Raw genomic sequence first — 12,079 nt, forward strand, 5'->3', positions numbered from 1 at the left:
TAAGTCCAACTTACCGCGGAAACGACCCCGACCCAAAGAACCACTCGCAAATAATAAAACCATAAAGCATAAACATAAAGCATAACAAATAAACATAAAAGGGTAGAATCTTAATTTACATTTGACGCGTGCTTCGCCCTCAAAGACGGGCTCTTACTTGAAAGCTTTTAGCCCCGATCACACGAGAGCCTCCAACGGTATCCACCCATTAAGGACGAACACCGACTTTTTAGGTCCGCTACCTTGGAGTTAGCAAGGTCCGACCAAAACCCGAGTGATTAAATGAGTTCAAAGGTTTTCACAATGGTGATGCCTTTTTCAACTCTCACTCAAGTGATTTTCCCAATACCCCAACTTGGGTATTTATAGGGAAAACAAGAGAGTGAAAAAGCTCTCCCATCAATATGGGAGAATTTAATTTTTCCATTTTATTTTAAAGCTAAAATAAAATAAATAATCAAACTAGTAATAAATCAACAAGTGGCCAGCTCATGAGAGAGGTTAGGTGAGGACCATTTGGAAGAGGGGGGGACCAAACTTTCTCCCCATTCCCTCTCCAAAAACCGCCACCTCATGCCTCAAGCTACCCCTCACAATGCTCCACATGTCACCACACTTGGGCACCAAGGTAACCCAAGGTGGGCTGCCATGTGCGGCTTCCAGAAGGCCCAGCACAAGCATGCGGGCTGCTTGGCGCTGCTAGCCTAGCACTTGCTTGTGCGGGCTACTTGGCGCTGCTGGGCTAGCACGCCCAGCACTTGCTTGTGCGGGCTGAAATTTATCATTTGAGGATGACAAGGGCAAATAATCGCCGAGTGTCTAAGCGTCCGCTAAAGATGGGGGATCTGGTTTTAAGGAAGATTGAAGTGGTAGGCCGAGCGAACGAAGATAGGAAGTTAAACCCAAATTATGAAGGGCCCTACCGGATCACAGAAGAAGTGCGAGATGGAACCTATCGTCTTGAAGCCTTAGATGGTCTTCCTATTCCTGGAACATGGAATACGGACAATCTGAAAAAATATTTTGTTTAAGGCTTACTAGCCAATTTTTGCATCAGTCTTTATGTCCAAGTAGTTTAACTAAGCTTTCATGGCCGAATGATGTAATTAAGATGAACGACCACCAACAATGTAAATTTTTTTGACAAGTATGAATTAAAAGTCAAGCTTTGTTGTTATTATTACTACTCTTTAATTTTCATTATTATAGTAAGCCAAATCCTAACAAGAGTGACTCGACCACCAGTCATGTGTTGGCCGAGTAGAGTGTTAAGGAAGGGCATCCTTAGCCAAATCATTCGGTCGCGCCTTAATAAAATGGCGACTACTAAATGTAGCAAGGGCATACTTTGATCAACTACTCGGCCAATAAGCCTAAGGGCCAGTCTAACTGTTCGACCCCATCAGAACGAACAGTAGACCAAAAGGGAAATAGAAAAATTGCTTAAGGCATATGTTGCCCATCTAGTGCAAAGATTTCCCTAAGCAAATGAGCCCAATTAATGGAAATTCACAAGTTGAGATCATACATGGAATTTCTTGGGTCCGTCCGAGCGATGGCTTCAACGGACGACTCAACCAAAGCCAACAAAGGCCGTGTACTAAAAATTTGATTCGGCATTCACCTAGTCAAAGGGCAATCATTATATATGATTTGATTAACTTACTAGTAGTCATACCCTTCAAGGCATAAAATCTACTAAGTTAATCAAACCACTTGGAATTTGACTAGGCGAACGCCGAATAAAGGGTCATACCCCCAGTAGTCGTACAAAAAAGCAATAAGCACAAAAAAAAAGATATGCATAAAAAAAATTGCTAAATACAAAAATGAAGAAACCGCTCAAAAGGCGGCAAAATAACATTAATCAAAACCGCTCAAAAGGCTCCAAAATCCTTACAACAGCCGCTCAAAACAGGCGACAAATAAAAAAAAATTAGAACCAGAGAAACCATCATCATCATCAATAGAAGGGACCACAAAACATCATCATAAAAAACCAAGACAACAAGATAGACAACATACCAACGAGACTACCAAGAGCGAAGCAAAAGAAATCAATCAAACCCCTTTCAAACACATCCCCAAGAGTCCAAGGTGCCTCCCCAAAAACCTACCCTAAAACATCCTATTTGATTCCCCTCGTACAAAATAAGGGCATCGACCGCGATGCTTAAAAACATGCAAAGCTAAAAGGGAGGAAACAAAAAAGGAATCAAACAACCAAGGGGGAAACTATTGGCCACTAGGGTCGGCACCACCATCATCTACATTCCAACCTCCGGTATAACCGGGAGGGAACCCATAGCGACCCTTAAAAAGGTCAAGTTGAGATGTGGAAAATTGGTCAAAAGGGTCCGGTTGCATATAGAGGTCGGGGTGAGTAGGGTGAACATAGTAATAGTCTGGGTCACCCCGATAATCACTCCCCCCCGAGACCCGGTAGTCATAATGACCGGACTCATCTGGGAAGTCACGCCTTGGCTCATCAGGGTTCGCAACCCCGGGCCAATATGGGTACGTGGGGAGGTTGTCACCACCCCAAGATGGAACCGGCCCTTGTTGGGGCGGCACATAAGGGTAGTTCACCGGAGGAGTGACCTCCCCCCTACGCACACTAGCATCATATAGGGCGCTAGTTTGAAAAGACAAAGTTTGATGGTTCGAATACATACCTTGCATGCTCAATTGCATGCGCTCCATATGCTCACGCATAGCCTCCATCTCACAGAGATATATGCATCTCCTTGGTTTTCTTGTTGGTGATGTTGTTGTCTTCTTCTTCCTCTTTGTTGCGGTTGTTTTTGTTGTTGCTCTTCTTCATCTTCTTCATCTTCACCACCTTCTCCTTATCCACTTTCACAATCATGCCCATCATCATCATCATCGTCCTCATTGCCATCATCCTCCTCCATAACATTCTCAACCATCCCGTCATCCTCGGGAATCCTCCAAACAATCCTAGCCTCTCGACTGATTGAGGTGGCAGGTGGGTTTGGGAGCATACAATGGTTCACATTTCGCACTAGCCAAGAGTACCCACCGTTTCCCTTAGACTTAGAAACGAGGCACAAGGTGTTAAGTTGCTTCATATCCAAGTACATGTCTTCACTCTTTCCTATCGGAGTGAAAGACCTAAGGAAACGCTCTTGCTTGAAATAATACACCAATCTAGTAATCATACCACCACAATGAATCTCCCCCGTCTTCTTCCCAGTGGCGATCAACTTACAACAATGCATGAAAAGATACCCAAAATTCAACCTTGGCTCAAAATCCGGCCTTGTAGCCATCCAAAGTACCAAGATCTCCTCCCTCGAAAGCTTCCCAAGATCTTGCTTACTAAACACTATATACCCAAGAATCTGATGGAGAATAAGAAGAGTCGGGTGAATGATCTCGCTAGCAAGCGATTCCTTAGAGTCAAACGAATTCTTCCTAGATATGGCTCTCCACCAAGCAACTTTGTTGTATTCGGTGTTGTGAAGGGCAACCAAGGGCTCAAAGATGTCGGTATTTGGGTTAAAACCAAGGGCTTTGTTGAATTCCGCAAGGTTCATTGTATGCTTGGAATTGAAAAGTTGTAAAGAGATGATGTAGTCGGTATCCCCCGTCATATTAAACTCAAAGGTGGAGAAAAATTTAATGCATGGTTCCAAATTAGTTCGGTGGGGATGACTTTACAAACTCAACCAAACCAAGATTACGGAGCAAAATGTGAAGATCGGCATCAACACCCAATTTTTCCATATCCTCGGGAAAATAGTTGCGGGACGGTCTAAATTTTCGGGATTTCATTTTATTATAGATAGGGGTGTGTTTAGCCCGGTTATGAAATTTGAGAGCGGGTAAAGGAGGAGGTGGGGCATTATCTTGAGTAGTTTGGGTTTGAGGGGGTTCGGTGTTTGAAGGTTGGCCACGAGAGGATTGGCCGGGGGATTAGTTTGAACTTCTCTTGATACTCTTAACTCTCCTCAACAAATCCATAGTTTCAAGCTCAACAAATACAATGAATAAAAAATAACACCCAAATTCAACACTACCACCAACGTGAACAAACCTCCGTTCACAAGACCACCCAAAACCACCACAAACTACAAAGTACCTGTTACAAGCAACAAACAACCAAAAATCCAACAACAACCAACAATATTAACAATCTATCACAAAAGAGAAGCACAAAAACATCCAAAATAATTCCAAAACTACCATAAAAACAACCAAAAACATCATACTCAAGCTTAATCAAGGCCACTCACAACCAATGCATAAAAATCAATTGAAATTGACAAAAATAAACCAAAGGTGAGAAGTATAACAAAATTGAAGACTCAAATTAAGCACAAAACCGAGTAGACTCGAAATTCCCGAAGAAAACCACGAGAAAGAAGAGCAAACTTGATGAAAATGGAGTATGAAGGAAGTTTGGATGGAAATTTAAGAGAAAATAAGGGTGAATTTGAGTAAAATTGAGTGAAAAAGATGATTTGGGGGTTAGGGTTTGAGAGGAGGAAGAGAGAGAATAGGGAAATTAAGAGTGAAAGGGAAAATAAGAGAGGAGAGAGAGAAAGAGAGAGGAACCGGGCAAATTAATACCCACATCCCCGCGCCTTCTCTCGACAAAGCCGCTCTCGCTCCAAAACTTCCGCGCCCGCGGAGAGACGGCGGGACAACCGCGGAGAGTTTCTTGAAAATCCGAAGAATTCATACCTGACCAAGGGCCGCGCCCGCTCCAATACTGCCGCGCCCGCGGAGAGACCGCGGAGTGTTCCTGATCCAAATTTGAGAAAATGAGCCGCACCCTCTCTGAATTTCCCCCGCGCTCTCTCTAAGGCACCCGCGCCCGCGGAGAGCTACTGATCCGATTTCCACTATTGAAAGCAAGGGCACCCGAGCCCTCTCCAAGCCCGCGGGGTGCCCTCTCCCCTGCACTCTAAAACCTCTTATCACCCTCAACAAACACATTTAGTCCATATATGATGAATGAAGGCACCCTACAAAACAAACCAAAAACACAAGGAAGGGTAAGAGCAAAAATCAACAAAAACCCAAAAATAAAAGAAAGAAAGGAAAAGAGAGTAAAGGTGAGAATCCGGGTTGCCTCCCGTAAGTGCTTTTGTTTAACGTCGTTAGCTCGACGTTTACCACTCCACTCAAGGTGGTTTGAAAAGAATCATTCTATGAATAAGACCAACAAACACTCCATCAAAATATTTCTTAAGCCGATGACTGTTAACCTTGAAAGAAGATGAGGAATCCAAAGGAGAAATCTCCACGGTGCCATTAGCAAAAACATCTTTAACCAAGAAAGGACCACTCCATTTTGACATGAGCTTTCCGAAAATAACTTCATTCTCGAGTGGTAGAGGAGGACTTTATCACCCACACAAAACTCCTTCTTCTCAATAAGCTTACCATGAGCTTCTTTGGAACGAGCTTTGTAGGTGCTAGCACAGTCATAAGCATCAAGTCTAAGCTCCTCTAGCTCAGGAAGATCCAACCACCTTTTCTCCCCCGCACTTTCTAAATCAAATTTTATCTTTTTGATTGCCCATAAAGCACGGTGTTCCAGCTCCACCGGGAGATGGCAAGACTTGCCATAGACAAGACGATATGGAGTGGTACCAATAGGCCTCTTGAAAGCCGTCCTATAAGCCCAAAGAGCATCATTTAACTTGTCCGACCAATCCTTTCTATTCCTTGCAACCGTCTTCTCAAGAATGAGCTTTATTTGACGATTGGAGACCTCGACTTGGCTACTCGATTGAGGATGATATGGGAGGCCAAACCGTTGATGCACTCCATGTTTCCTCAACATCTTTTGGAAGGCGTTGTGAACAAAATGGGATCCGTTATCGCTTATCACAGCCTGAGGCACGCCAAACCTTTGAAAGATGATTTTGTTGAACAACTTCAACACTACTTTGTGGTCATTAGTAGGGGAGGCAATGGTCTCAACCCATTTATAAACATAGTCCACAGCCACAAGTATGAATTGATTACCATATGAAGATGGAAATGGTCCCATGAAGTCAATCCCCCAAACATCGAACACCTCTAACTCAAGAATGGGCTGTTGAGGCTTCTCATTCCTCTTGGAGATATTCCCAACCCTTTGACATCGGTCGCATGACTTTACAAAGCCCCACGAATCTTTGATGAGATGTGGCCACCACAAACCACATTGAAGAACCTTAGTGGCGGTTTTTGAAACGCCCATATGACCGCCACTTGGATCCGAATGGCACATCTTTAAAACACTTGGCACCTCTTCATTCGGGACACAACGCCGAAGCAAGCCATCCACCCCACGTTTATACAAGATTGGTTCATCCCACAAGTAATGTCTAGCCTCCCTCTTGAGCTTCTTCTTTTGGTTCTTAGAGAAAGAAGGTGGAAACTCCCCACATGCTAGAAAGTTCACCAAGTCGACATACCATGTGAGATCCTTAACCTTAATGGCATATAAGATATCATCAAGCATTCTAACTTCAATTGGTAGACCATCATCATGAATTTGATCACCCTCATGGCGAGAAAGATGGTCCGCCACAACATTTTTCGCACCCTTCTTATCCCTAATCTCTATTTCAAAAGTTTGTAATTCAAGAACCCAACGAATCAACCTTGGCTTGGACTGTTTCTTGGCAAAGAGATATTTGAGAGCCGCATGATCCGTGAAGACAATGGTCTTGGAACCTAACAAATAACACCGGAATTTCTTGAAAGAGTGAACAATGGCAAAGAATTCTTTTTCCGTTGTTGTGGAATTATTTTGGGCCCTATTTAGTGTCTTGGACGTATAGTAAATCACATAAAGCTTCTTGTCCACTCGTTGTCCCAAAACACCTCCAATTGCCCAATCACTAGCATCACACATCAATTCAAAGGGTAGATCCCATCTTGGGGCTTGAACAATGGGGGTAGAGATTAGGGCCTTCTTCAATCTATTAAATGCTTCCAAGCATTTATCATCAAAAACGAACTCAACATCTTTTTGAAGAAGATCATTAAGGGACTTGGCAATGAGTGAGAAATCCTTGATGAATCTTCTATAGAAACCCGCATGAACCAAAAATGATCTCACTCCCTTGACATTCACCGGAGGTGGAAGCTTCTCAATAACCTCAATTTTGGCCTTATCCACCTCTATTCCTTTATGAGAGATATTATGCCCAAGCACTATCCCTTCCTCTACCATGAAATGACATTTCTCCCAATTCAAGAGAAGATTAACCTTTACACACCGAGCCAAACATTTCTCAAGATTAACTAGGCACTCTTCAAATGAAACCCCACCTACGAAGAAATCATCCATAAATACCTCCATTTCTTCCTCCAACATGTCTCCAAAAATGCTCATCATGCATCTTTGGAAAGTTGCGGGGGCATTACAAAGGCCAAAGGGCATTCTCCTATAGGCAAAGGTCCCATAGGGGCATGTAAATGTTGTCTTCTCTTGATCTTCTTGGTTGATTGGAATTTGGAAAAATCCCAAATAGTCATCAAGGAAGCAATAGAACTTGTGCCTTGTTAGTTTCTCTAACATTTGATAAATGAATGGAAGGGGAAAGTGATCCTTTTTGGTGAATGTATTTAGACGTCTATAGTCTATACACATCCTCCAACCGGTGACCGTGTTGGAATGAGCTCACCACTCTCATTCTTGACTACGGTCATACCCCCCTTCTTAGGAACGACATGAACGGGAGAAACCCACCTAGATCTTGAGATGGGGAATATGATTCCCGCATCCAAGATCTTGGTGATCTCTTTTTTCACCACCTCTCCCATTTGAGGGTGTAGCTTTCTTTGTCGTTCAATAGAAGGAAGGGTGCCTTCCTCAAGAGTTATGTGGTGCGTACACAAAGCGGGGCTTATACCTTTAAGATCATCGATAGTATAGCCCAAAGCACCTTGGTACTTTCTCAAGACACAACATAACGCTTGAGCTTGGCTCTCGCTCAAGGATGCACTAAAAATTACGGGGTAAGTGGAATTTGGGCCTAAGAATTCATACCTAAGGTGTGATGGTAGAGGTTTGAGCTCTACCATAGGCATACCTTTACCTTCTTTTGTTGCGGCCGCTTGCAAAGCTTCATGGCTTGAGATCTTTAAGCACAATTGTTCATCCACTTCCTCCATGCTTCCATTAAGAAATTTCTCATACAATGCTACCTCCTTGCATGGTACACCTAGCTTGTCTTTGTTCAACAAAACATTCTCAAGAGCATCGTTAGAGGTGAGCAAGTGCTCATGAATGGAAGACACAACATGATCAAGAGAGTCAATCATCATGCAATTTTCAAGAGAAGAACTTGGATATTTCATGCTTTCATTCAAATCGAATTCTATGACCTCATCTCCTACCTTTAGGGAAATCTTTGCACACTTTACATCTATCATAGCACCCGAGGTAGCAAGAAAGGGTCTACCTAGAATAATTGGAATGGTAGCATCTTCATCCATTTCTAAAACAATAAAATCCACTGGGAACACAAACTTCCCAACCCTCAATGGAACATCTTCCACTTTACCTTTTGGAAACTTGATTGACCTATCGGCTAGTTGCAAGGTAATGTTAGAAGGTAAGAGTTCCCCTAGATCAATTCTTTGATAACCTGAATATGGCATTAAGCTTACACTAGCTCCTAAGTCACATAAGGCAATATCAAATTGCATCTTGTTAATAGCACAAGGGATGGAAAAGTTTCCGGGGTCTTTCAACTTATGTGGCATTTTTTTCATGATGATCGCACTACAATTTTAAGGTAAATTGATTGTCTCCACAACATCACAAATCCTCTTTCCGCTCAAAATGTCTTTGAGAAATTTGGCATAATTAGGCATTTGGTTGATCACATCGGTGAAAAGGTAGAGAAAGGTGAAGTTGTTTGAGCATATCAATAAATCTCCCAAATTGGTCATCCAATTTGTGTCTCATGAATTTTAGGGGATAAGGGAGCTTGGGTTTCACAATCTCTTTCTCTACTCTCACCTCTCTTGGTGTCTCAACCACAACCTCATCTAAAGATGCTCTACTTCCCTCATTCTCAACCAAAACTTCCTTGGGGACCTCCTTGTTATCACTCCTCCTTGGTAATCTCTCCTCAAGAACCTTACCACTCCTTGTAACAATAACATTCACGGGTTTCTTGGGATCTAGGCCTTGGGAAGGTAAAGAAGAAGGGCTTGCTTGGTCTTTCAAAGCACTAGCAAGTTGAGAAATTTGGTTTTCGAGCATTTTGTTGTGGGTCATCATTTCATTGAACTTCTTGTTACTAACGGCCATATATGTGTTCAACAACTTGGTTTGATTTTCAATTATTTCCTCCAAATTGGTCCTAGAAGAAGAAGATTGTGAATAGGAATTTTCACCTTGAGTCTTTGGAACAAATCCTGGTGGGGGACCTCTTTGAGAATTTTTTTGAAAATTGCCCCTACCTTGATTGTTCCAATTACCCCTATTTTAATTTTGACCATAACCTTGATTATGGTTTCCACTACCTTGGTTATGATTTCCATAACTTTGGTTTTGATTACCATAATTTTGGTTTTGATTTTGACTACTATAACTTTGATTGTTATAGTTACCACGAGAACTTTGGTTCCCTTGGTTCCTATAACCACCACCTTGGTTATAGTTGTCAAAATTTCCTTGGTTTTGGTAATTCCTATTCCATTGACCTCTTTGATTATCAAGCCTTTGCACATTATTATTTGACACATAATTCACATGCTCACTCTCACTATTATCAAAATCATCACCATATTCCGGAGAAGCATGAGGGCAATTACAAGAGTCATGATCATAAGATCCACATGCATCACAACACAAGCAACCACTAGGCATATTATTTGAAGAGGGAGGGGGTTGAGAGTTAGAAAAGGTACCTCTCCCCTTAAATTGGGAGGGAGAATTCGAAGCTTGAGAAGAAAAGGAACCTTCCAACTTGGCCTTGATTGCGGTCATTTCTTTCCCCAAGTTTATCATTTGTAAGGATAAGTTGTTGATCGCATTTAGAGAGTCTATAGAATACACCGAAGAGCCACACTTGCTATTTGAATCCCTCTCACCATCTTGCCAATCTCTATAGTACTTAACCACGTCCTCTATAATGTCCACCACTTCCTCTTCCGTCCGATTCATTATGGGACCTCCGGCACCCCCATCGAGGCATGATTTGCCTTGAGGACTTAGGCCACCATTGAAAATTTGAATGGATTGATAAAATGGAATTCCGTGGTGGGGACATTACCTTTGGTACTCTTTATACCTCTCCCATGCTTCGTAGAGGCTTTCATTAGGTCTTTGCTTGAACCCTTGAATCAAAGCTCTAGCCTCTGCCGTTTTCTTTTGTGGGTAGAATCGGGATAAGATTTCCTTGGTGACTTCGTCCCATGTTCGAAGGGAATTTGGCTATACCTCCTTATCCAACCACTCCAAGGCTCGGCCTATGAGAGAAAATGGAAACAACTTTAGCCGGATGAATTCTTGAGAAACTCCGTTCACTTTGATAGTGTTGCAATACTTTTCGAACTCCTTGAGATGGTTCAACGGACTCTCATTCTTAGCTCCGCTATATTGTCTCCTTTCGATCAAAGCGATCATAGCCGGTCTAATTTCGAAGTCATTCGCCGGTGTTGTAGGTGGAGCAATTCCACTCTCAAACTTGTACGCACCGGGAATTCCCAATTCTTTCAAAGCAACTCTTGGTTGATCTCCCATGCCTAGTTCCTCTTCAAATCCTTCTTCGCTCGAAGAACTAAATTCAAAGGATCGACTAGCAATTCTTCTCTTTGAAAGAGTCCTTTCAATTTCTGGGTCAAAAGGCACAATGGATCGATCACGAGCTCTATGCATGCAAAACTTCAATGAAAATATTAGTAGCACGGCTACAAATGTAGCCTTAAGAAACAAAATCTTTTTGTATTTTTTTTCAATTAAAATGAAATAGACTCAACAACTAAATCTAAGCACCAATTTCACTCCCCGGCAACGGCGCCATTTTGATAGAGGAATAAACTAGTCGTTAATTGCCTATCCCAAAATCAAACACTATTTAAAATCCTAAACCAACCTAAAACAAGTATAGGTAAGTATAGGGTCAAACCCAAAGGAGTTAGTTGGTGTTATCTTTAGCCTAAATCAAGCTATTTCGGAGATTGAAGTGAGAAAATGGTTGGTGTTATGATAGCAAAATTAGACTAATCAAGTAATTCAATAAACTAAATGCTAGGGATATCGGTTCCACATGCTAATTCAATAATCGTGCTAATCGACAATTTCTTCGTTTGATTCAAGCATTGCAAAGGACAAACAATAGTAGCAATCAAGAGAGTTCAAGAGCTATCTCCTAGAGGCCAAACTAGGGGTCACTATGAATTAATCAAGGAAATTCACAATCAAACTCAATCAATTAAAGCAATTCTCAAATTGATGGGTCATGTGAATAAGAAATGCAATGCAATCTAGATTAATCATATAGGTTGATCATTCCTAATCTAATTAATCACACGCAAAACTATGTCAACCAATTTAATTGCAACAATTCAATCAATCAAAGATCATCAACTAGCACAAATTATCAATCAAACATGCTTCCCCTTCTCCCTAGCAACTAATCTACTCACTAATCATGGTGTAACTTAAGAACAAATCACTAGAATTAGCATTGATCATCATTCTAAATCAAAATCAAGAGAAAGCAATATCAACTACAATATCCAATTCAAATCCAAGCAATACAAGCAATCAAAGATGAAACTAAATCAATCAATTAAGAGACGAACTAGAAGAAGAAAATCTTACTAACATTAATGATTGAAAATGAAGAAATCCAAGCACAATCGATCCAATGTTGAAATACAAATCCAATACCAAGAACTTCTCTCTAACTTCTCTCTCTCAAATTAAGCTAATGAAAATTATCTAAAAGTTGTCTTCAAAAAGGAATTACAAGTGTATTTATAGGCAAAGAAGAAAAACGGGATTCCCGCGCCCTCTCCAATAAACCCCGCGCCCGCGGAAAAATGGGTACGGAACCCATTAAAAACTCCGTCGGCTTCCAAGGCAACA

At 41.7% G+C, this 12,079-nt stretch overlaps 1 non-coding gene across 1 annotated transcript; it reads left to right on the forward strand.

Annotated features, from left to right (window-relative positions):
* Nucleotides 1-10,238: 10,238 nt before the first annotated feature.
* LOC145629693 (small nucleolar RNA R71) lies at nucleotides 10,239-10,344 on the forward strand. Its single transcript, XR_014111849.1, has one exon. It is a non-coding gene; the product is annotated as a small nucleolar RNA R71 (small nucleolar RNA).
* The last annotated feature ends 1,735 nt before the right edge of the window (nucleotides 10,345-12,079 follow it).

Source organism: Chenopodium album, chromosome 4 (assembly GCF_948465745.1).
Source record: "Chenopodium album chromosome 4, dcCheAlbu1.1, whole genome shotgun sequence".
NCBI lineage: Eukaryota > Viridiplantae > Streptophyta > Magnoliopsida > Caryophyllales > Amaranthaceae > Chenopodium > Chenopodium album.